Source organism: Protopterus annectens, chromosome 2.part0 (genome assembly GCF_019279795.1).
Source record: "Protopterus annectens isolate FY-2018-M chromosome 2.part0, PAN1.0, whole genome shotgun sequence".
Classification (NCBI taxonomy): Eukaryota; Metazoa; Chordata; order Ceratodontiformes; family Protopteridae; genus Protopterus; species Protopterus annectens.
In genome coordinates this window covers 1,434,959,100-1,434,985,617 of record NC_056728.1, presented here as the reverse complement: position 1 = coordinate 1,434,985,617, position 26,518 = coordinate 1,434,959,100, and the positions used below count along the sequence as shown (strand labels likewise).

At 40.1% G+C, this 26,518-nt stretch overlaps 1 non-coding gene across 1 annotated transcript; it reads left to right on the top strand.

Annotated features, from left to right (window-relative positions):
- The first annotated feature begins 1,773 nt into the window (after positions 1–1,773).
- Positions 1,774–1,903, top strand: LOC122793852. The gene has a single exon (XR_006363571.1). It is a non-coding gene; the product is annotated as a small nucleolar RNA SNORA24 (small nucleolar RNA).
- Positions 1,904–26,518: the final 24,615 nt, after the last annotated feature.

Here is a 26,518-nt window from a genome sequence, read left to right as displayed (position 1 = left end):
GCCATTTTTTAATTTTTTTCGCAGGACACAACTGCCCAAAGAGGGGCTGTCCCTCGCAAAGAGGGACAGGTGGTAACCCTAACATACACCCCTTAAAAGAACCACTAAAGCACATGCACTTATATGAAATAATTGGGGTGCTTGCCTTTCCTAAATAAACCTCAGTGTTCGCTAGGCTAGAATACCCACATGAACCTAATTAATGTAACAGTACTGCGTATTTTTTTCTCCAAACATCTTTATTAAATTTTCACATATGACACAGTCCTGCACTAGTTTTGACTTTATCTAAACAAAGCTCTGCAACAGAGAAACCAAATATCAGCAGGATTAAATGCCACTTGAAATAAAATAATTGCTGTTAAAAAGAAAAAAAAAGTTCTTGGACATGCTGAAAAGTAGAGCGGATCAGACTGTCGGGGGAAGAGGATGAATATTCAGTAAGGAGGACTACCCCACTTTGACTTGAAAGGGGTAACAATCGTAAAACAGTCATACCGAATACAGAACAGTCACTGTCTAAAATTAGGCTACCTAGTTTAGTAAAATACTGTAACTTTACTGTGTCCGCATTCTCGTGTACTTTCATAATAAAACATGATTAATAAATGGTTTCCAGGAAATTTAAACTAACTTTAACACTAATTTTAAATGGTGTAATCCTTACGTTCAACGAAGAGCCGAAAGATCGACGTAGACTGTCACGTGTTTCGTCCTTTAGTTTCTTTTCCTTTTTTATGTAAACGTGTAAGCGGTATATGTGTGCTGTGGATTTTCGTTTATTCAAAAAATGTTGGGGTGTTTGGATGGCAAAGTGCGTTTGTAGTACGTGTAAATGATGTGTGTGTGGTTAGTTCAATTGTTGAAAGCAAGAGTGCGCTAGCTATTACTTGCTAAAAGATTTTATTGAGTTTGAATACCGTACGGGGTGAAGACCTAGAAGTTTGGTCGGTGCACGTGTCATTAATTTTTCATTAGTATTATTTATGAGTTAAGACTCTTAAGGAGTGTGTAATTTTTAGAACATGCAATGTTTTAAAAAAAAAAAAAACAGGTTTATTTTGTGAGTAGCTGTTTTAACAATTTTAGTATGTGGTGAAAGCCATTTTGGCTGTAGGGTTATGTGCGTGTGAAAGGCTAGGCTACCGTTTGTGAAGATATAGGTAACAGTGGTGACCATTTCCTTTTCTAAATGAAGTAAAATTCATTGTTTTCATCATACATGTGACCATTGATTAGAACCAATGTTTGTTTCTTGACTTGATATGTTCTTCAAAATACAGGTTGTGCACTAGACTTCCTTGTTATGATTCTTGCTTTTTATATTACCCCTTTAAACAAGACTAAATTTCCTAAAAAGTATCACTGGGATGTTCAACTTTATCCCAATAAACTTTCACTCCTATATTGTCATATGTTTGCTTCCTGTTAACTCTGTCAACATCTCTAACAAGTTCCATCATATTTTTTAATTGTATGGGTGGAGTTGGATGATATGTGTATTTGATTTTTTTTTAAATATCTGAATTACAAATATTGTATAACTGACTCATTTCTGAACCTGTACATTTGCCCTTGGGTGTGGCTAAAGAGTCTCCTTAGACCAATCCACTCACCCAATTTCAAAATTCCTGCTAACCGCTTTCTTCTGAGGCCCAGATAGAATTTGGCCATGTATGGAAAAAGTGTAGTGTAACATGAGTAAGGTTTTTTTTTTTTTTTTTTTTTTTGTATGTGTGCAAAATGCCGCTGTTAGGATAATTGTCTTACTTATTCCACGTTACCGTGGGAGATGTCTGTGTGTGACACACTCCCTTCCTAGGCGTGGGAGAGTATTTCTTGCTTTTGGCAAAACTGCTTCTTGTGATTTGTGGAAACAGTGTTGTTTGAGCAAGAGACAAGGCATGCTGCTGCCTTTATGCGTAGATATTTATTTAACTTGGTTCCACGTTACCATGGGAGATATCTGTGTGTGATGCACTCCCTTCCTAGGCGTGGGATAGTACTACTTGCTTCTTGGCAAAACTGGTTCTTGTGATTTGTGGAAACAGTGTTGTTGGAGCAAGAGACAACGTATGCCGTTGCCTGTCTGTGTAAACTTTTTTTTTTTTTTTTTTTTTTTTTTTTTTTTTTTTTTATGGACAAGTAATCTTGGGGTGTGAGTCACTTTGCTAACTCTCCCCTCAAAAAAAGGCTTGCTTCCTTTGCACTGAAGTTGTTGGTTTTGTCTTAACCATTTTAAAATTTACTGTTTTCTCTTGTAAATTTCCACAGAAAAAGTAAAATGCATACTTATCCATTTTCACGATTACAATATTTTTTCTTAAGTTGTCTATGTAACTGTGTGCCTTCTTTGCAGTCCACTTCCCTTTTTAATTTTAGGGTGCGCATGTTAAAACTGTATGCGGTTTTCTCTCAGCTCTTTAGTTTTGGCTTTATAATTTAAAGGCTTTCCAACAACCTGTTGCATTTCTTCCATCCCTGACAATCTATTTTCCTTGGCACCCATTGTAAAGCCAGATCTGACCTTACTGCCACATGTCAGTGAACCAGTCAGCTGATCATTGTTTTGTTAAAGGGCTGTACTCTCCAATGTTAGTTATTCCAGTGTTTTCTGTGATGTCGCCAAGATAACATCTTTTCAGTTTTGTCAGTCTCCCTGCCACAGATCGTAAGCATTTCTAATGGTTCAGATCTTGTGATTTAGCATGGAAGTTTGTCTCTGTGACATGGTCTAAGTAACATTCTGTAGCTATGTTGGTTGCCACCTATAGTTTTACGTATTGAGGTAATCTTGCTGAAGTTTTTTTCCAACAAGTTAATTGGTGGAGGAAAGGAAACCATGGATGTTATACTGTAGGGCTACATTAACAGGCTGGTAAATACTCTAGTTTTGGGCCATTGAAATTTTGCTTTTAGCTAACCGCATGCAGCCCTGTGTGTGTGTTTTTTGTAATGATTAATGTGACGTGGTAAAATTGACTCCTGGTAAGTGCATGGTAATTCTGGAGTTTTTACCGTGATGGATCTCTACAGTACTGTGGTGGTTAAAGCCTCTAGTTCAACATCACCGTAAAGGAATTGTTTTAAGATGGATTTGATGGGTAGTATCAGAATGTTTGGTAGGTTGCATACCATGAAATTACAAATGGCTGATACCTGTGATAGCTTGGTGGCATGGTGAAAGTACCGACAAGTGTTTTAGTGTTGTGCTTGTGTCCATATGTGAATTGTAGAACAACACTTGGTTTTCATAGCTTAATTAAGAGGACATGTTGGTAGTAAGTTTTGAAACCCATACCAAAAGTATTGATTTGCTATATATAAGCAGCAACTCTTGGTAGATGAAGCGTCATTATGCTGTTATGAGAGCAATGATAGGTTTAAGTGATATGTACACTATTTGTTTTTTATTTAAAAAAAAAAAAAAAAAAAAAAAAAGGTGGGGTGACAGTGGTGCAGAGGTTAGCATTATCGCCTTACAGCAAGAGGTTCTGTGATTCAATTCTCGGCTGTAGTACAGTCTGTGGAGTCTGCATGTCCTTCCTGCATATTTTCCCGGTAAATAAATGTTAAAACTGATTTCAGAGCAAATCAATCCTAGTAGTACAGGAAGATGCTGCATTGTGAAAGCAGACTTGACATTGAACAAAAAGCTGAGTCAGTAGTCTGACACTTCAATGTGAGGGAGGTTCTGGCATCTGCTGGAGTACACATTGTGAACGTACAATTGGTTGCTTTGTTGTAGCTTTAAAATCCTTTGTGAAAAACTTGAGAAGCTTAACATCATTGTTGCCCCCCATTTTGTTCTACATGGGGTCAGGGTATCATGTTAACTGTTGCCAACTCTCTCTGTTCAGTGCCACAGTCCTGCATTCTTCAACACTCATGCCTTGACTGTCGCAGATCTTCTTTCACACAATCCATCCACTTCTTTGGACGTTCTCACTCCCTTTTTACTGCCCAGGTTTCTGTACCAATACAGTAGTGCTGGGCGCACCACTGTCTTGTACACCTTAATTTTTCAGCTTCTTTGGCATGCTTCTGTTACAGACTACACCTGAGACTCTCTGCCAGTTGGTAACAAACCCTCTGATTGTAGCTTTGACCTCTTCTTCGTTCAGACTTCGTCACAACCACCCCTCCCAGATCTTTGAAGCCGTTTACCTGTTCAGCTGTCTTCCCTTCAGTCACTATTCTCAGCTTCTTCTGATTTCCCCAATTTGTTGCCATTACCACCATCTTATATCTGCTTAGTTTCATCCCATGTGCCTTCAGCAAAGGGTAGGAGAATGGAATGCATAACTGAAGTTCTAGCTCAGTCTGCCTGGCGTGCCACATTATCTGCATACAGCAACTTTGTTGATCTGTCTCTTCCAACCTATTTGCTAATGTAGTCCATCACCATTATGAACAGCAGTGGGCTCAGAGCTGAACCCTAGTGTACACCCACACTCACTGGGAACCCTTCTGTGAGGCCGAACCCTGTTCAAGCCATTCGGTCCTTGTAGCCTGCACTAATTCTGCCAATGATGGTGGGACTTCAAACCACCGTAGTACTGCCCAGATCAACTTCCTTGGGACCTTGTCATATGCTTTTTCCAAGTCTAGGAATGCCCAATTGGGACTGTCCATCTCCAGCTTCAAGTATTTGTCTCACTGCAGACATCGGGTCAGTTGTGCTGCATCCTGATCTAAATTCTATTATGTGCATTTGTTTGTCACCCTATCCAGAACCTTCATGCAATGTGATAGGAGTTTGATGCCGCTGTAGTACCCACAGTCGTGGATGTCCTTTGTTCTTGTACACTGGCATGAGTATGCTTATTCTCCAGTCATCTGGGATACGCCTTTCTTTCCACACTGTTGGTACTCTCAGAAGCCATTTTCCCCCATCTCACCCAGCATCTTTATCGTATCTGCTATGACCTCATCTGAGCTTGCTGCTTTCCCTGACTTTATTTTCCTTAGTGCTGTTCTTACTTCTAGGGTGGGCTCCTCTTCTCTCATTGTAGGATGTTTGTGGGTTTTTTTCTTTCAGCAGCTGCTGGAAATGCTCCTTCCATCTCCCTTTGATGTCATGTGGACAGGTGAGTAGGTTGTTGCCGCCTATATTTTCTGTATTCCTAACGCACGTTGTTTTTAGGCACTGCCATTTTGCTCAACTCCACCTATTTCCTCCTCTTCTTGGGGTGCTAGAGCCCCGAGTAATTCCTTGAACTCTTGTACTTGTCTTTTCAGCCTGGTCTCTGACCTTGGAACCTTCTCTGATCAGTGCTTGCAACTGATTGTGGCAACTAGTGGTTTATTCTGTGGGCCGATTTGTTTCACAGGGGATGATTTTGCAATCATGGATTCTACCCTAGTGCCTTTTCCTTACTAGGAGGAAGTCTACCCGAGTTGCATGTTGGCTGCTGTTGTATGTGATCTCTACCCTAGTGCCTTTTCCTTACTATGAGGAAGTCTACCCGAGTTGCATGTTGGCTGCTGTTGTATGTGATCTTGTGACTTTTCTCTTTCTGAACAATGTGTTGGTTACTGTCAATCTATTTGCCAGATAGAAGTCTAGAATGGCTTCTCCTTTATTCCTGTCACCCAACCCATGTGGACCCAGGCAGTCCTCCTATCCTGTTCTGTCTGTCCCAATATGTGTATTCAAGTCACCATCATCAATGCCAATTCATGTTGTCCTGCTTTTTCTAGATGATTCTGTAACTGCTGTCTGAATGCACTCTTCCTCACTGTCACAACCCTGCTGTAGGGCGTAGGCTGAGATTATGAATACTGTCCTAGCATTACACTGGAGTCTGCCACGAGCGTGTCATTAATTCTGATATCCCTCACTGCCTTCTGAAGCCTCTGTCACCACAATTCATACATTATTTCTAGCCTCTGTCTGTCCTGAATAGTAGAGTCTGGATCCCAAGCCAAGTGGCTTTGCTGCACTGCCCTTCTATCTCTTCTCTAGGATGTCCAGCCTCCTCTGTATCATGTCATCCACTTCCAAGCTGCATCCTGTCAGTGAAACCTACATTGTGTAGCAATTCTCAGTTGGGAAGTTGGTTTTACATCCAGATTTTTTTCAACAGCTATCCCAGAAAGCATACGACAGGGTGCCTAGAGAGGAGTTGTGGTATTGTATGAGGAAGTCAGGAGTGTCAGCGAAGTATGGTACAGGATATGTACGAGGGTAGTGTGACAGATGTGTTTAAGGTGGAGGTGGGGTTACATCAAGGATCCGTTCTGAGCCCTTTCTTATTTGCAGTGGTGATGGACAGGTTGACAGACGAGGTCAGACAGGAGTCCCTGTGGACTATGATTGCAGATGACACTGTGATCTGTAGTGAGAGTAGGGAACAGGTGGATGAGACCCTGGAGAGATGGAGATGTGCTCTAGAGAGAAGAGGAATGAAGGTCAGCAGGACTAAGACAATATATGTGTGTGAGAGGGAGGATAGAGGAATGGTGAGGATGCAAGGAGTAGAGGTGGCAAAGGTGGATGAGTTTAAATACTTGGGGTCAATAGTTCAGAATAAGTGTGGAAGAGAGGTGAAGAAGAGAGTACAGGCAGGATGGAGAAGAATGTTAGGAGTAATTTGTGACAGACAAGTACCTGTAAGAGTGAAAGGGAAGGTCTACAAAGAGGGTAGTGAGACCAGCTATGTTGTATGGGTTGGAGACAGTGGCACTGACAAAAAGGCAGGAGTTTGAGCTGGATGTGGCAGAGTTTAAGATTTGCACTGGGTGTGACGAGGTTGGACAGGATTAGGGATAAGTGTATTAGAGGGTCAGCCCAATTTGGAAGGTTTTCTGAGAAAGCCAGAGAGGCAATATTACGTTGGTTTGGACATGTGCTGAGGCGGGATGCCGAGTATATTGGGAAAAATATGGTAAGGATGAAGCTACCAGGTAACAGGAAAAGAGGAAGGTCTAAGATGAGGTTTATGGATGTGGTGAGAGGACATGCAGGTGGTTGGTGTGACAGAGCAAGATGCAGAGGGCAGGAAGAAATGGAAACAGGTGATCCGCTGTGGTGACCCCCTAACGGGAACAGCCGAAAGAAGATGATCCCAGGTAACCCAGGCTAGGCAAATACACACCAGCTGGCCAGTCGCTTATTTACTCAGGGCTGCTGTGCTTTATGGTGGGCACACACTGGCCAGTAGGGGCACATATACCCCTCCCACTGTTAGCAAGGATCTCTGGTGTAGGTTAGAGTAGGCAGAGTCCTCAAACCAGTAAAAATTGGATAACTGAAGTTTAAATTCTACCAATGAGACAAAGCGTTGTCTATGTGGAAAGAAAACCTACCTGTCCATCTCATTCTCACTTCACCGCACTCCAAAATCTTGCCAGCGAGCTATCCGCAGACATTAGAAAACTGCCTAGACTTGTAATAAGCATTTCCTCCTGAATAACCCTAAAAACTTTTGGCCTGAAATAAATCTATTCATGGGACAACTCTAACATTCTCTGCAAAATCCTAAATTACAATACCAGCCTCTCAACCATGGACTTTCTCCTTGACTTGTCTACCAAAAGTATTCACTGTCTACCCCCTACCGTTTTCCTCCACTCCTTCCACTTTTATCACTTCCGATGCAAAGATATAGAGACTCTGCTAGACCGAATTCCCACTGACTCATTTGATTTAGACAGGTACCCTTTGTTCTAACTATGCAAGTACTTGTCTGCTTTCCGTGCTCATACTTGTAGCTTCTTTCCAACAAACAGCATCATGCCCAAAGCCAGGAAAGAAGCCCAAATACCTATTTATGAAAAGAAATAAGATCTCTCTTCTGATGTATTTTAGTACTCCCCATACTTGGAAAAATCCTAGAAAAAATAATCCACAGTCATCAGCTGACATACTTTATCCATCAGTATAACATTTGTTAAAAAGTAACCTGGGTTTTGGGGTGATACAGTATGACAACTCTCTGGGCCCTAGCTGTTGAAATTCTTTGGAACATGGACAAAGGAAATCTTACCAGAAAGTTCATCTTAGATTTAAATAAAATTCTTTGACCTAATTTGCCAATAGTCTTCAGTAATGTCAATTTCTAACTACCTTGTTTTAAAAATTTCCTTTCGATCAGAGCCGTTGATGTGAAATCAGGACTCTGTCCGAAGTGTCCCTGAAGGATCCATCCTTGCACCCCTTCTTCCTCCTCATGTTGATAAACTCCATTATGACCAACAACACATTCCAGTTGTATCACATACAGATGACTTGGTCACCTTTATTTCCATCTGGTCCCATTCTGGGATTACAGGTTAACTTCAGAATGACTACATTCATTCAGTCAATGGCTTTTACAGTAGAAACCACAGTATAAAACCATCTAAAGCAAAATAAATCAAAGGCTCACCAAATTTTAACAGATCTGAACAATTTTCTCCACTAGACGCAACACCCTTCATTTAAATACTTGAATCTGGCTTGACTTCTTTAAATTTCCAGATCCACATTGAAAATGCATGCAAGAAAATTAACTCGCCAGTTTTCTGGTCCAGAAGATTCACCATCTATGACAGTGCCAGCAAGGGCAATTCTGGGCAATCCTAGGCAAACAAATTCTACTTTCCAAGCCAAGTACGGGCAGCCCATCATTGCCACAACATAAACAATATATATAAACCATCCAGTCATCTCCAGTAAAATATATGCAACTTCATATCGCCAAGAACACTACTGCACAACACTCAAGTCCGATGGCTGCCTGTCAAGCAAAGATGTGACTAACTGCTGGCCTCCCTCCACTACAAAACCTTAGCACTTTACACCTCTTCACACTTATTACACAGACGTTTCTAAACGCACCAAAGCGAAAACCTTATCTGCTTTCTTTTTGATGAACTGCAACATTCTTGTTCTTTTTAGCCATAGTTTTTTTTCCTTCTCTTTTGCTTGATTTTTGTATAATTTAACACGTCTCTCAATCCACCCCCAATCTAGCCACACCTGCAGCTGATCAACACTGCACACTAATTATGCTTTTTCCACACTGGCCCCTAAATTCTTGGAATTGCTACCAACCAACCTAAAAACTCCCTTTATCTACAGAGTTTAGAACTTAATTTGGGATATACCTACTTGCACAAACTTCATGCCAGTGCCACCAGTTGTACTATATCACATCAAACCATTTTCTTAGTTCCATTCACATCTTCATCTCCACTTGTTCCTCCCAGCAATTCTACTGAAATTTACTCATTAAGCACCTTTTCTGTTCATCTTTTCTCCTTTTCCTGTTTTACTGTCTTTATTAAACTAGTAGGAGATTTAAGCTACATTGAAGCAGGCTGAAGCAGAATCCAGAGCGACAACCTATGCATTTTGTTCCTGTGTCCTAACTTACCTTTCAGTTTATAAAGTTAATGTAAATCTTAAGCGTCCATAAATATGTAACTTCAGTATGGCTACTCGCTGATTAACAGTTTAAGGCTCTCCCAGTATGAAAACTGAAAAAGGCAGATCAGTGACCAGTCTAAATTGCAGTTGCTGGTTAGTAATTGCACACCCCTAATTTGGTGAAAAATACAAAAATCAAGCAAAAGAGGAAGAAAAAGTAAAACTATGGCTAAGAAAAAGAATGTTGCAGTTCATCAAAAAGCAGATGAGGTTTTCACGTTGGTACAGGAAATGACTTCCAGTAATTTAGAGGTGAAAATGAATCAAGCGTACTATTAAGGGGGTTATTATTTTTTCAATTAAAGTAACAAAAATGTCAACGAACCGAGATACGGCCAGGATAATATCTGGCTGCTGATATTTGTTGTTTTCATTGTCTGTTTTAGTATTTGACGAGGTGTTAATCCTAGTTGCTGGTGTATTTTTCTTTTTTTTAAATTGATTTATTTCTTCAGTGTTAACTTTTAGTTTTAAAAGTCAGTTAAATGAATAGGGGGAAAAATGGTTCAACTACCTATTCAGATGAACTGCTAAAACTGCAGAAATCAGAGGCCAAAATGTAGAGGGGGGGGTGGCTGGCCTGAGCATGAGGCTTTAAGTAGAGCTCTGAATTTAGAAGACTGCGCACACAACTTGATTTTCTGCTGTACCAGAGAGACTGGAATGAACAGACTTCATTAAAGTACAGATAAGTAAGCAGACTGGTGTTCACACCAGGATTAAGAAGGGCACATCATGTGAGTGCTCCGAATATGGCCCTAAAAGATGCAGTCGTACCAGCAAATGGGAATGCTTCTGACAACATTGTGACAGAAGGTAGGTAAAAGTACAAAAAACTGGCGACAACTGTGTTGAAAGTGATTATTCGCAGAATACTAGCCAGAAATGCAAGTTTATCCTGGCAATTCCTGGGGGGGGGGGGGGGTGTTGAGAGGCAGGTGTGATATTCTAGCAGCTACATCTAGCTTTTTTCAAAAGATCGTTTTTGGGAGGGTCAGACATTTTTTATTGGTGAATAAATGAGACTATAAAGCATTGCTCCCATTAGATAGAGGAATAGACATGTAAAATGTGGCTTTGCAAGAAGAAATAGCCAAGAAAGACTGGAATTTTGACTTAAACTGGTGGGTGAACTGTAATGTGTACACTCCACACTTTTTTTAGGACGACACTGAGTGGACTGAAGTAACAAAGTAAAAACAGTTTTTATTCTAATATTTATATAAAAATTCATGATTTAAATTGCACGTTATATTATAAAGCAGTTTTGTTAGTAGGCAGGTATTTTAAATGAGGTGGTAGTCTTATTGCTGTTTATGTTAAAGGTATTTAAAATAAAGTACTTATAGTAGCTGTAATTAATCCAAGCATGTAAGGCTGGATAGAAACAAGTTTAATATAATGCTGTTATGTGCTGGAGTGGGAAATGTAAAAGTATATTGATCACACGTAGAATTAAGATTTTCCTTGTTTTGCTAGGTTTGCAATTTCTTATTTTTCACACCTATTTACTTAAATATGAAATTCGTGGAAAATGGTACTTGTAGTTAGAAAGTTGTTCGCTAATGAGAAATAAAATAGCTAAGCGTTTCACTAAGTAAACAGTGTTCAGGTGCAAACAATCTGACATTCTGGTCACTTGGTTCATACGTATGTTGTGCAGTTGATAGCCTGGCTGGTGCAGTTCCCACTACTTGCTACTCCTTCCATAAGGGTTGTGGAGACCAGATGAGGGGTATATTTACCCATCTGTTCATCTAAGTTGTGTTTGCAGAAGGTTATGGAGCTACTTTGCTTAATGTAAAAAGGAGGCTTGTTCTAGAGGAGAGATGCATCTTTCCTGCCAATGTGTTTTTGTTGCAGTGGAGTTTTTCTTATATGGGTTTTTGTGATGTTATAAGTTTTGCAAACCTGTCACCTCAGGACAGGGTTCTTTGCCTTGTAGACTTGGTAGAGGTCACTCTCAAGGAGTGTTTGCAAAGACTGAAATGAGCTTTAAGGCTTTCTGCACAGGTCACTGAACTCTGCCCATGATATTTCATAGTATAGAAACATTGTGTTCTTTCACGGTGGATCTTGTGTATGGACTGGTATGTTCCAAAGGGGTCACTTCTGTTATGGGTGTAATAGGGAAGTGGAGAGGAATGGATCACATCCTTGGACCTAGAAGATATTTTTTGCAATTAGCTGGGCTGCAGAGAGATTTTCTTATGACAGTAAGTATGTGGTGACTGATGAGAGAATTTGTTGTCTGCAGTAGTGTCCAGGTCCCTAACCCCTCTTACTAATTTTGAGGGGTTTCATGGGTAAGTACATGGGTGAATGTTCATACTTTCCAGAGAACACAGTACTATACTTTTTTGCATTGAGCTTTGGCCCATGGTTCTGAAAGCATTTTTTTGTTAGTCCATAATTTGGCATTTGGGAGTCCTCTGGAGAGCTGATGGTTTCAATTTTGCAGTCGTTTATAAACTTGGCTATCCAGAGGCTCTTGAGATCAATTCCTCCTCCCTGAAGACCTTGCCTGACAGATGCACAGTTGATAGTCAGCCAATGTGTTCCAGTGCCACAGGAGATGGGGCTCCTCTGGGCTGCAGCTTGTAAGTTCACAACCAGAAGTCCTGTGCAGTTTGCTGATCTTTGGAGCTAGTCTACCGTTTTCCATACTGGGAGCACTGCTCTCCCTTGGGTGGTTCTGAGAAGAACGATACTGCAGTCTGAGTAAAGTCATGCCTCAGCACAGTTAATTCCCCCTTGACTTACTGGTACTAAGCACCATGATGGCAGAGGCCTGACTGGCATGGACTCTATTGGGTACCTTTTACTGCTCCTAGCAGGTGTTAGTGAGCCAGGCTCCTCCCCTCCCTTTAGGATGGGTGAACCGGCAGTGGCTGCTCACTCTCTAATCCTCACTAGCTTCAACAGGCACTGGAAACCTCACTAGACTCTATTGGGTACCTTTTACTGCTCCTAGCAGGTGTTAGTGAGCCAGGCTCCTCCCCTCCCTTTAGGATGGGTGAACCGGCAGTGGCTGCTCACTCTCTAATCCTCACTAGCTTCAACAGGCACTGGAAACCTCACTAGCTTCAACAGGCACTGGAAAGGTACTATCTTTTTTTTAATATCTGTGAAGTAAATATCAAGTAGGAGTGGCCCCAGTAATGTTTCTTGGAGGGCCCCCCTCTTAGCGAGCATTTTAGAGGTGAGAGCCCCCAAACCTAACTTGTTGGATTCTCCCTTGGTCGCTATCCAGGGAGTTGTATGCAAGTTTGCATTTTAGTTAAATTATTTTGTAATGCCAGGGTGGAATGGCACTGAAGGCCTTGCCCAAGTGAGGGCATGCTCAGTGTACCAATTTGCCGCCCTCCAGAACTTCATTGACTTTCTTGTACAAGTCCACTAGGTTACACAGGCAGGGTGTTTCCTTCATAAAACTAAACTGGTATGGGCCAAGGGATTGTAAGCTGACAGTGTCTTTTTTTTTTTTTTTCTTTCTTGGGTCCGTATGTATTTGAGTACCTTACTGGTGAAGTTTACAAGGCTTCAGTTCCCAAGGTTAGTGGTGGGGTCAACCTTATTATATGGCCCCACAAAGTCTGCAGCATTTCACTTCAGAAAGCCTTTTAAGACTTGCTTAGAGTCTCTGTTTGGGGGGGGGGGGGTGCAGACATGATACCATGTGGGTGAGGAGGCAGCTAGGGTGGATGGGGTTGTAGCTAAGTTAACAAAGTAGCAGTTATTTCTTCAGTAAGTAAACAGTACAATAATGTGCAATTTTCCTAAGGTCTCTGGCACCTTGAAAAAGGTTCTCAGTTTGATATTGGAGTGCAGAATTTTTAGTTCATTCCTAATGGTGACAATTTTTCCCCCCACTTTTTTTTTTGATATATAGCTTGTATAAACCAGAGTTCCACCATAAAGGTTTGTTCCTCAACATGATGCTGTATTTGTGTTTGGTGAGAGGCTCCGTCTCTACATCTGCCTTGGGGGCTGTGGGCATCAATAGAATAGACTCTATACATGGCTAGGATATGGTAGATCTTTTTGATAATTACTAAGATGTGGAGGAGATTTGAGATTATCTTGCTATGTAAGTGTAGAGTGATGGAATTGTGGAAGAATATGAACATACTACCACCAGTTACAGACTCCCCTTCAGTAGGGGAGTATGAAAGAGTGGTAGGTATTGAGTCCTACTTTGGGGAGGGTAAGTTACTGCATTGGCACTGTGTTTCTGTGATGATGCAGATGACTGTATTCTCTAGGGTCAGGAGGGTAATTCCTTATTGAGGCTTCTAGCATTCAGCAGCTCTGCTTTTATACTCTCCTGATTTGGTGTGGCCATGTTGGTGGATGGATCAGGCTGATAGTACATAAAAAAAATAAAGTTGAGTAGACATTATCTGTCCTTGACGAAACCAGACTGTATTGGGTCCAGTGCCTGGAGGTTTACTACCTCTCTATTGATCATCTCCATGATAATTCTTTCCATGGCTTTAAGAGCAGGGAGTTGAGAGAGAATGAAAATGGACATCACAGATGGAACACTATAGTGCGTACATAACTTGTTCCTGGAAATCAAATCCAACTTGTAATGAGCAATGAAAGTGTGGGAATTATCCCAAATCCAACTTGTAATGAGCAATGAAGGTGTGGGAATTATCCCAAGTTGCAGCTGCAAAAATTTTATCTAAAGATACTGTAGAGCAGAAAGCTGATGAAACTGCCACAGATTTTGTGGAATGGGCTCTAGGAGGTTTTTAAGATAATCCCAATTTACCATAGACTGGTTCTACTGTCAGTCAACCACATTGTTGACAAACTCAGGAGGTTGGGTATAAACCTGTATGTCAACTGGTGGATAGCCAGCTGGATCACATGACCCAGGAAAAGTGGAGTCCCTCAGGGATCAGTCCTTGGACCACTCCTTTTTGGCATTTACTTCTCGGAAGTCAAGGCCAATGTCCGTGGCCTCTGGCTGACTAAATTTGCAGATGATTGCAAATTAGGAGCTTTCATTGAATCTCACACTGACACAGATGTTCTCCAGGAGGGGCTGGCACAGACAAACAACTGGTGTCCGAGCCATGGACTAAAACTAAATGTAAGAAATGCATGATGATATCCTTTTGGGAAGTCATCCATCTCTGGTAATGTCATATTGACAACACACCCCTTAGAGAGTTGACTCAGTAGGCAGGGACTTGGGGACACACAGTAATTTAGCCTTTGATCATCACATGTCTACAGTGGTGAGGAAATCATTCTGTTGCGCAACTTATAAACAAAAAGGTATGGCATTTAAGTCCAAGGAAGTCATTGTTCCACTGTATTCAGCATTCATCAGACCTATCATTCAGTACAATGCCCCCTTTGGTATATATACCTAACCGGGCATATCCAACAACTGGAATGTCCACAGAGGTTCCTCACTAAAAGAATACAGGGAGTAAGTAATATGTTCTATACAGACTGCCTCAAGGCCCTATCCCTGTATTCCCTCTACAGGCTTTTGAGGGAAGATCTATGCCTGGCATACAGGGCATTGTCAGACCCCACTCTGAACCTCCTGCATACTCACAAAACAAACCACACCAGAATTACCTGTTCTAAAGACTTAAACCTTGTCTTTGATATAAATAGGACTTACTGGGGAGATGGGTATGTATCCTAGAGACTACCCCATCTATGGAACAGGCCCCCCCCCGATGGGTATGTATCCTAGAGACTACCCCATCTATGGAACAGGCCCCCCCCCCAATCCATGTGAAGCAGAGTTCTTCCCTAACCCAATTCAAGTGCAACTTGGACAACTGGATGGGAAACCGGAAACTTATTCCTGGTTTGGCACTTATGTCTTTAATGGACACAGGTAACCTGTAAATTGATCTCAGGCCCATGCCTACACTTATCAAGGGTATCAGAACTTGTCAGAGATTTGAGATGCATGGCTAGGCTAAAAAGGCCCTTGTGGTCGTTAGCCTAGTAAACACCTATGAACTACCCATGCCCATTTTGGCGACATTAGTCGACATGACTGAATCACCTAGAGCCATATTTTGCACAGAGTGGTTAGTCCTTGTCATGGTGCTCAGTCTGTGATCTGTGTTCTCCTATATTCAGGATACTGCATGCCACAGTAGATGCCAAAAGTGGGTGGTCTGCACAACTCTTCAACCTGTGGAGTACCATGTAGTCTGTGCTACTGCCCACAGCTCCATTCATTGGAGAGATTGAGTTGGAAACACTCCTCTGTTTTTCGGACATGGGAGAAACACCATGGAGACGCAGGGAGAACATGCAAACTCCAAGCAGGCATTGGTCGTAGGTCGGGATTGAACCTTGGGTATGGGAGGCGAAGACCTTAACCATTATGCCAACTGGTCTTTGAAAAGCTTAACACTGGGGTAATTTAGGGAGAGAATAAGGGACTTTGTATGATGCTTGTATGTCACTATTGCTGTTTTTGCCTAAAGGAGAGAGAGGATGCTGTGCTTTCATGTCTTGCATTACCCATGTAAATGGAACTTTAAGTGAATTCCAAAGCTTTAAAACAAGGTGACATCAGTATGGGGTTGTAAATGGATGGACGGACATCAGTATGGCTCTCTCCATGACTACTATTTCGTGCATTGTAAATGTGCTAAGAGCTTGTAGTGATTCTGAGGGATTAATTAGAACCCTTTTTCTTATCTATCCGTTTAAAGTCTCTCATGTAACCTGTGTTCTAGGTGCAGCACCAAATCCCAGATGGTGGAATTGATTTCACATTATCCTTACTTTGTTGTGGCAGCAAGACTTTATCAGTCCAGTTTGCATGTACTTGAATTGAAAGAACTGTAAGATAATACTGGAAGTAACTGTAAGGAAATTATTTTATCTCTTGATTACCCAGAGCTATGTTGAACAAGTGCCAAATACGTTTCTCCAGAATAAGTCTGTAAACATTTAAGTTTGATAGTGGAGGTTTGTTGTATAGTAGCACCACACAGTGGCGGTATATGTCGGCACTATCCAAATCCAGTCTGTCTCAAATAATGCTGATAAACTGAAATAGACTTGAGTTATACTAAGTTGTCCATAGCATCTGTGTTCAGAATTGCCCCTTTCCTCCTGAATGGCAGAATTTAATACTGATTTCTGTATTTGGACATTTGACCTAATTTCTGTATCTGGACTTGAGTAGGAAGTTAGTACAGTAAGCTATTTGTAACACTATTGTAGTCCTCTGAATATCAATAAGAGGACTGCATTGCACTGACTGGACTTCTGTCTTAAAATCTCACTGCACATTTTGTTGGCATGTTTTTGTTATTAGACTGAGTTATTTGTCTAAGCTCATTTGCATCCTTTCCTGAACATTCCTTTCTATTGAAACAGCATGTAATATAAAATGAAGATAATGGGCTTGTGAACAGGGATCTTTTTCTATAGCTACTTCAAAATATAAAGTATAACCCGAAAACACTGTCACAACCTTACATTTTCAGGCCTGTAATAACTGTATGTAGGTTTTATTCTGCAATAAAATATGAGTGGGGACTGTCTTGGGATTTGCTTCTGTAATTATTTTAATAGATCTGTCAATATAGTCTGCAAATGATACTGTAGTAATTGTTGGAACTAATAGAACAGGTAAAATTGTAATTTTAATTTTGGCCATTAGGTGTCAAAAACTTTTGGATTGAAATCTCAACTTTGATTTAATTATATCTGGGTAATTTAACATCTTTTAATTGTATTAAATACTGTGTGTAACAGGGTCTATACTAATTTGTTGATAAGTCTGTAAACTCATCGCTGTAAAATGTAATTGCTGTATTGGTTTCTATAAATCTTCATATAGGTTTAAGTGAGCCTGACCAGTATATTAAGTAATGGGTAATTGTATTGCTTATCTTGATAAGCTTGTTACAATTACTTTACCCATAAAACTGAATACAGTAGGGTCACAGTCAATTATCTGGACACAGCCTTCCAAAGTTTGAGTAAAAAAAATTATAGTCTGAATATGTAAACTTGTATTTTCTGTGTGCTTTTGAGCTTGTGGCCTGCTTGTGTGTGAAAAATGTGCTTTGTCCACTGGAATCGCTCAATGGTTGAAAGTATTCCCTGTGTGCAGAAAAAAAAAGATTTTTAGAAGTTATCTGGTTGGTTCAATGCATGTTTGATTATCCAAGCTACCCTAGGTCCCAATTGGTTCTGATAATTGACACACTAATGTGAGTTGTGATGCAATCCTGCAGAATCTGTTCTGTTTACATATGCATGTTATATAAACTGGTAATGCTGTTAGAAATGTGTTGGATTTGATTGAAACTGACTAAATCTGAAATAGCTGTGCACAAGTGTAAACTAACACTTAAGAAATACCCCTGCTATGCATTTCTGAAAGCATAATTTTAAAATGCTTCATGTTGTGATGTCACTCATTTGACTGAATGCACTTTTGCATCTGTATATGTAGTATACTTCAACTGTAAACTAATCTGCATCATTGCACATCTGTTGCATACACAGTGTGCTCTATATATACTGAATTGTCAGTGCAGATATTTCACTTGTATTTACATCTGGCTTTTATGATGATCTGACTATAATCCAGGTATCTTGGTACTTGTGCACCACTCTTTCCAAGTTTAAGCCTTACTCTGCATTGTCCTATTCACTGCTGAGGTATTGGAGAAGCCACCCCTAGTCTGTATTCAGTCTCTCTCTCTCTCTCTCTCTGTCTCTCTCTCTCTCTCTCTCTCTCTCTCTCTCTGTCTCTCTCTCTCTCTGTCTCTCTGTCTCTCTCTCTCTCTGTCTCTCTCTGTCTCTCTCTCTCTCTCTGTCTCTCTCTCTCTCTCTCTCTCTCTCTCTCTCTCTGTCTCTCTCTCTCTGTCTCTCTCTCTGTCTCTCTCTCTCTGTCTCTCTCTCTCTCTGTCTCTCTCTCTCTCTGTCTCTCTCTCTCTCTGTCTCTCTCTCTCTCTCTCTGTCTCTCTCTCTCTCTCTGTCTCTCTCTCTCTCTGTCTCTCTCTCTCTCTCTCTCGACTGTTCCACATTGAACAGTGCTGGCTCTGCTTTGCAGTTTTTTGATTGGCTTGTATAACGCACTGAAGTATACAAGCCAATCAAGTCACTGCTCCTAAGGCAAAGGGAGCTATTGAGGGTAAAAATTTCGGCCAATTGTGTGCAAGCTGACTTTCTCGCTTTTTGTAGTAAGTGTTTAAAACGCCATCTGTTGTCTGAATTGCTTGAAATCATAGCGAAATATCTGCCAAAATGGCTTGCAGAAGCACACGTGACTACACTGTAGCCGTTTGACATCTTATCTCAGCAGTCCATATGGTGTCTTCCCTGACTAAGTCTATATAGTTTTTTTTTTTGCATTTTCATTAATAAGTTAGACATTTTAGAGTAATATTTTTTCTGTTGAATTGTGAAAAAATTATAGTAATTTATTACGCTTAAAACAGACTCTGGGCATTATAATCTTTTTAGAATTGACAGTTCTTTATCACTGTATGTACCTGTTGCATTCTCTTTAATTCTACTCTAGACCTCTCACCCTCCCTCATTCTGCAAGCCTACATGCTGCTTTGTGTTCACGTTTTTTTTTTTTTTTTTTTTTTCTCATTACTATGAACAATTAGAGGGGTTTTAACTACTCTTCACAAGAGCTAAGAATTTTTTTCCCCTAAAATATCGCTATGGTTTGCCCAGTTTTTTCCCTTTCTGTGGTTTGCCCTTTTCCTTTAAATGGTTTGAGTCCTGTATTTCTGACCTGTCCCACTGAAGCCTTTTACAGTTTAATTATGACTTTGGCATCTGTACAAGTCTACTCCTTGGGCTATGTATTCAAATGCTGGCCTTCTAGTTTGTTATAAAGAAAGTGCAGACAACCAAGTAAAAAAAAAAAAAAATGTACGCAATAATCATCGCCTACAGTTAAAAAAAAAAAAAAAAAAAAAAAGTGCATAACTTTGCAATTACAAGCTTTGACGTTCTTTCTTTTTCTACTTTCAACCTTATTGGAACCCTTTTCAGTTTCTTTCCCATTTTTAGTGTAATCTAGGAGCACATCTGCACAAAAATGTGTTTGTGTGTTATTAAATACTTGCATATGATGCATTTTGGTTGAAAGGCCATGGTCAAAGTATGCTTTTCACTCGGTGTGAAAATTGGATGTTCCACATTTTGACTGTTTGTCACACATTGCTGTGGTCTGTTCCACATTGGCTTCTTAGCAGGTTGAGACCTATGCAATGGCAAAGGCCATGGGCAGAATATCTTGCACCTGTAAATTAGATTGCATGCAACTTAGTTTGTCGTCTTGCTATGTTTGTAAAAATTTAGAAAAGCAGTATCAGGTTCTTAAAACATTTGCAGCTTTACCAGTTATAAACTGGTAGCATTGCTTGTTGCCCTGACTCTCTATATGCATTTCATCTGCATGAAATGAATCGGTATAATTTGGTCTGTAACCAAACTTCATTAGTGAGTAAACAATACTCAGTGGCATTTTTCACCTTGTCAAACTCGAATGAAACCTAAAGTAGTAATCTGATACTGTACTAATTTTTCAGCTTTCTTTGCATTTCTATACTTTACAAAATCTTTTACCTTGTCACACTTGGCTAATACAATAGTGTTGTCCATGTGCGGTTCAGCGCTCACTGCCTACATGTATCTGTTTTTCAGCTAACGTCGTTTAACTTTGTCAGTACTTCTGAGTGCTGCAAGGATGTAGTCCAGGTCTTCAGTTAAAATGTTATGATGCTGATATATGTTAAATATATAAAAAAGGAAATTTTTATTTAATCACATTTGCTGTAGCCTTGAGTGTAGTACTGTCATTGAGGCCAGGTGGATGCATGGCATTTAGCCTAAGTTGCCACAGTCTCCAAATTTTCCACCTTTAGTTTCAAGTCTCCTCCTCTTTTATGTATTCAACAACGTACATCAGCATCTTGACATTTTTTATTTTACTTTAAGCATATCGTACGAGTATTTCCATCTTGTATTTTGGTTTAAGCATGTTTTTATACTTCATGTATAATCAACTTTTTTTTTTTTTTTTTAATTTGTGATGTCATTTGTGATATCATTTAATGTGGAATGGTCAGCAGGTAGGGGTGGGGTATTTAAATGTTTGTACTAACAAACATTACTCTGATGAAGCCATTGTTATGGTGAAAGCGCTCAGTCGTTGGGATTTCTGTGTTTTGTGCTATTAAATCGGTGAAACCACATTTATATTGGGATTTTATTTCTAAGTCCATGACTGTCTGTTGGACTCTGCTTGCATTTTTTTTTTCCATATTTGCTGCAGCTGTTTGGGAAAGCATTGACCTTAGGAGAAGGAAGAGATTTTGTAATTAGAAAAACTGAGTGGCCCTGCCTGCTTTATATCCTGTGGAGTGCATGGTGCCCTAGCAAGAAACAGTGCAGGCATATATACAAGGACTTAAGTTCTTCCACCCTTATTTGATTCAGCAGTGGGAAGGAGAGGATCACGTAATGGGTACTGTGTTTTTTTTGTCTAGTTATGTACTGATGTGTACTTAACAGTTAACATATGTCTACTATCTGTAGTGGCCAGTGCCATGTCGTGTTTTTCTTCCCTTTGTCTCCCCATATGCATGCCCAGTTGTGGTGGAGAGGGAGATGTGGCTATATTTGCCTCCTTCTCCCCTACCACTGCAGCTAACTCTGGGTTCTTCTGTGTCTTAGGAGATGGGTAATGGTACCATTGTAGCAGTTTGAATTTTAAAAGGGAGTGAGGTCATCGGTTCCCTCAATGGAGGCTTTCTTGATAGCATACAGAAGGTGTCCTGTTGATGTGGACGCTAGTGGCTGCTGAGGAGCATGTTTGCTGGACACAGGAGTATGTTCTAAAGCAACTCAACCAATAGTCCTTTACCATTTGGCCTGTATGTTAGCAATTGGCCAGGGCTACTAATCTTTCAACTATATAGCACCCTGGTGTGTTGCCCTATGACCAGTCTGTTACAGTTATGCCACCATCCCTCACTGTTCTCCATGTTAGCTTTTATCTGTCTTCATAGCTTTTCTGTAGTCGGCCTTCTATTGCTAGTTATCTACCCTGTATGTTTTTTCTGCACCTTTCTTTGTCATCTCTCCCACCCAAATCCATTGCTTAATATCTTCCCCATCTGTTCTTTAATATTGAAGAGGTGCTATTTCAGAGACTTTCAGTAGGGTGGAAACTTGAAGAGGATGTATTCTGTGAGCAAGTGGCACAGAATCCATTATTCCTCATGCAGTTGTAGAAAAATGCATCGATATTAAACTGTGCCAGCTGAATGTCTTCATCTTGACAAAAAAAAAACAAACGGAAGTGCATAGGGTTTAGTCGGAAGATGGTCCATGAAAGAAGCTTTGCACTACTTGGAGGCTGCTTACCGAACACTGAGAAAGATGCAACAGTAACATTCACTCACTGTAAAAGTAAAGTTATCCAAGGTGCATTGTCCCTGAAACAGAAAAAGTGTCTGAATTGGAGCAAGCATTAATGTTCAAGCTGTCATGAAACGGCACATAGTCTATCTAAATCCAAACTTATTCTGTAGACAATGGCTATACTCTAATTGAAATGAGAGCAACTGGAGCAGTGGCCAACAGGTATAGGACTGGGCTTACAAAATTTGCAGGTAGTGGATACCAGAAAAATTTAAAGCAAAAGCATTGCGGCTTGTGTGTGGGATTTAGTGCAGGGACAAGAAGGCTACAATGCAAGATTACGGTGACAATTTAGTCTGAACTTTGCATAGCTATTAACTTTGCAAAGCTCACTGATGCTGTAGTATCTAACAAAGTAAAACAATTTTTCCACGTTTGAAAGACATTTAAAATGTTGGCTAAGGTTCTTTACTTAAGACACTTACTAAAATATTTGCCAAGATTCTTATTGCTTTCTTAGAAATTTTTTTAAACACATTTTAAAATTTTATGTATTTGAACTTGATGGAATAAAATTCCCTGACTTGGAATCGCGCTATAAGTGCAATTTGTTTAGACTCTTCCCCCTTCCAGTGGAGGAATGTGTGAACAAATTATTAAAAATTCACTAGATATTAATGTAAATATAGCTAATATGATTTTACGTGTTAAAAATATGGTTAGGTCTTTTTCAAAATAATGGAATTGAATGATTATAGAATAAAACATTAGAAATTTCTTTCTCATCCAGGCCACTGGGATTTGAATTATTATCTTAAAGACATCAAAACTAAAAAAGATATCAATGTGATAAGTGGCCCAACTGGTAGGACAATGCGAATGTAATCCCCTTTGAAGTACCATTTTAGAGTGTCACCACTGGTGTGGAATTGAAATGGATTGGAGGTGACCACAGTGAAGGCACCTTTAAATTCCGGTTCACATAGAAGCTTTAACACAGTGAGAGCAGGAAGTCAGGAAAAAAAAAATACATTGAAAAAACATTGGTTAAGAGCCTCGAGAGTCCAGTATTATGAATAGTTACTGTTTTCATTATTTGAGTGATGGTGAGAGTTGCCCAATGGTGCAGTAATTTCTTATGATAAGCTCCCCTGAGCTTTGAATAGTAGAAGCTGTTACTTTGAAGGGATCAGTAGCTATTTTGAGATGTGTATATAAATGTTGCAATTTGTGTAGGTAAACTGTTGAACTGTGCTGTTTCTTGGGGAGCTACGTCTAGTGACTGTTAAAATGCCAAAAGATAAAGTTTTGATTTACAATGAGGCCTCCCTTGAAGATAGGTCCAATCAGTAAAGTGGGAGCAATTTATTTTCTGGGCCAAGTTAGCTTCATGTAGGTCTACAAGAGATAGATATGAGCAGTGAGGAACAAAAAGATTTTGCTACAGTGCTATAAGGATAGGAAGAAGGGTGGCAGTCTTATGATAGGTTAATAAAAACTGGAGAGATGCATGGCTAGAGGGGGAATCTGGGGCAGTCAGATTAAAAATTGAACAAAAGATTAGGAATATACAGGTCTCTGAAATGTACACAAGCGAGTTTAAAGAGCTGGCAGAGACTTTTAAGTTTCAAGTTTTATAAATAAAATATAAAGACCAACGATCAATCCAAAATGTATTGTGTGAGCGCTATCACAGTTGTATAAAATACTGCTTCTCAGACATGTTACATAAGCGGAGAGTTTAGAGAGAGCACACTGAAACCATTAGCTATTCATCCCCTTAAAAACATAAGCACACAAAAAACATCCTTCCTAAAATACTTCTATAAAAATGTGCACATAAAACTGTTAATGCAAAAAGCTATACACAGAAATTCTTTGCTTTCAGGGCTGGTTTGATTTGAAACGTGTCATTAAACCCTTTCCCCCTGGATGCTCTTATTTATCTAATTTCTGAATATTCCATCATATTCCTAATATCTCCCTTTTGCCTACCCAGTTTAATAGTTTCAATCACCGTGAAATTAAAAACGTGAGCTGTCTGACTTTTACATGCTTGTCAGTGAGTGCTAATGCTGTACAAATGCTCCCAGAGTCTGTCACTCAACCTCCTGTCAGTCTTGCCCACATAGAATGACATATTATGCTAGATAAACTAAATGACAGTATTGTGATTGAAAGCTTGCACAATAAATTGTTTTTGGATTGATTGGTCTTTATATTGTATTGGTAATTGCAGCCCTCTATTGGTCCACTGCATTTTTGTGATGTTTGTTTTGTGTAGTGAACCTCTTCTCCCATCCTCCTGTTTGTGTTTCATAGGTTTCAAGTTTGATTATAGTTGTGGATGATTGATTTATTTTAGTCAAGTGACAGGGAGATGCATGAAAGAGAATTCTCAGTCTAGGAAAATGTTTTGGGAGATTAATGAATTTGTTAAGATTATAATACTTGTGTGTAACAGAACATGCACAAAAATTAAAACCAAGACTATTCTAGCTAGGATATGTATTTCCACAGAAGATGAAGAACTTGCTAAAACAGGTGGGAAGTATTACCCTTAGTTCTATTGAGCCATTCCTCTGATGATGGAACTAAAACTGGATAACTGGTGAAAGTTAGTACACTGGAGATTTCCAGTTTGTTTATTGCTCCTCACCTCAGTTTTACAAATTGTAAATAAAATTGTTGAGTGGGAGTTCAGCAGGAGATACTGGATTTAGAGAACTAGGATTTGGAATACCTGTATTAAATATATAAATTCAAAGCATATGTAAGAATGAAGAAAGATGGATCTGGGAGTATAGGGTGAAGTAAAGATGAAGCAACTTGAAATTGGTAGGTTACTTGAAGGAAACGTACTAGAATGAAAGCCAGTCAAGAAAATATTAGGAAATTTGGCTCGAAAGCAAAGTTTTGCTATTTACTTACAATAGTCCAAAGTAGAAAAATGGATTATTCACCCTGACAGATTAGTGGAAACCCCCTTTCGAAATCCTGTCATGGGTCTAGAAGTATGTGTACATTCATGAAAGTCCATTTGAGATCATATATAGGTACAATAAATGACTGGCCTAACTCCTGTGATGCGCTGAGCTGTAAAGTAGGATTAGACAAAGAAGGCAGCTACTCTGCCCACAAGCTGTTAGGGAAGTATTTTTAGCCGTCGAAGTTGGGGCAGGAGTGCAGTAGCAGCATTCAGTCTGGTGATATTGCAGATTCTTAATGTATTTAGTAAACTAGTGTTCATAATTGCATGATCTGAATTTGTTTTGGATCCCTCATCTTTGGGCCGAGTGTAGAAAACCAGTCTGGAGACTACTACTAGCTCTAGATGACTTATGCTTTGGTGAGACAGCAGGTGACCTGTCTGGCTTTCGGCCATAAATCCGTGCAGGACACAAGGTCTAGAAAGCCTTTGCAGGGTAATGTGCATTATATAGTGTTGCAGCCTTCGGTATTCTCGCAGCCATTGCATATGAGGCCCAGAAATGAGAGAAAGCATTTGGGCTCCCTTCAGGAATCCCCCTCTCCAAATCTAGATAAGGTTGTTCATCACCATTAATCTTAATGACTGCCAGGTTTATGTAGTTGGCTGGACTGTAGAGACGGCAGCATATTCTTGCATCCTGCAGGAAGCCTTCCATATCCTCTGACATTGCTGCATGATCCGTTGGACATAAAAATGGTCTGCCTTATGGTAATATCACAGGGAGGGCTTGGAGGAGAAAAAAAAAACAAACTACTTGGTACATGTTTCATATAGATTAGCAAAGGTCCTGTGGCCTTCTCCGAAGCCTAGATCTGCTGTACAAAGACTTCTAAGAATAGCTTCATTGTTGATGCAGCAACTCTTGATAAGGCTTCCACTCTAAATCCCGTAAGTCGTTATATAAGGAATCTATGAGCAGGGTCAGCTTTGGGAAGGGAATTTATGCACCCTCCACTTTCATGCTGAGGACCCTAAATGTTATGATTCCAGAAATAGATGGCTGCTGAAGTGAAGCAGTCCCTGGAAGTCTTACTTGATGGAGATCATACAAGCTGCAGTATCGAATGGCAACTGCAACATAAGTAGAGGACCATGTATCTATCAGTTCTGCAGATAACTGTGAAACAAGATGATGCTAGGAATGCCTTTTGCCATCATACCTTGCCCAGGCACCCTTTCTGAATGTCTCTTGTAAGTCTATTTTTGACCCAGAGATGATGGGAGGGCTGGAGGGTTTCTTTCCTTCTGCAGCTGTTGGCATTAAATTGAAAACTTCCCAATGCGTATTTTCTAAAATTCAGTAGGACAGCTATAGCTACCAATTGTGGTGCCATGTGCCTTTCCCTGATATTGCACCCTACTCTCCTTTGTGTAGGAGCCATAAGGGTGCATCAAGCTACTGCTTGTATCTTACACCACAGTCCTTGTGAATGCTGTATTGGCATTAGTTTCTGATTGCCCTATATGATATTGACTGTCATCTGCTGATCGTGCTACCTAAACACCTTGCCCCTTCACATCACCTTGGCTATGCTTCTTTGCCTTCACTTTTTGATTTTGCTAATAGAAAAATCAATAAATATTAGTGGATCCACCATGGATGTATAAATCATAGCAGTTATAAGCCCCAACCAAGCAAGGTTATCACTTGCTTAGGTCCTGTGGCCCGCCCTTCCTTTGGGGAAATATCAGTCTAATCACTGAGC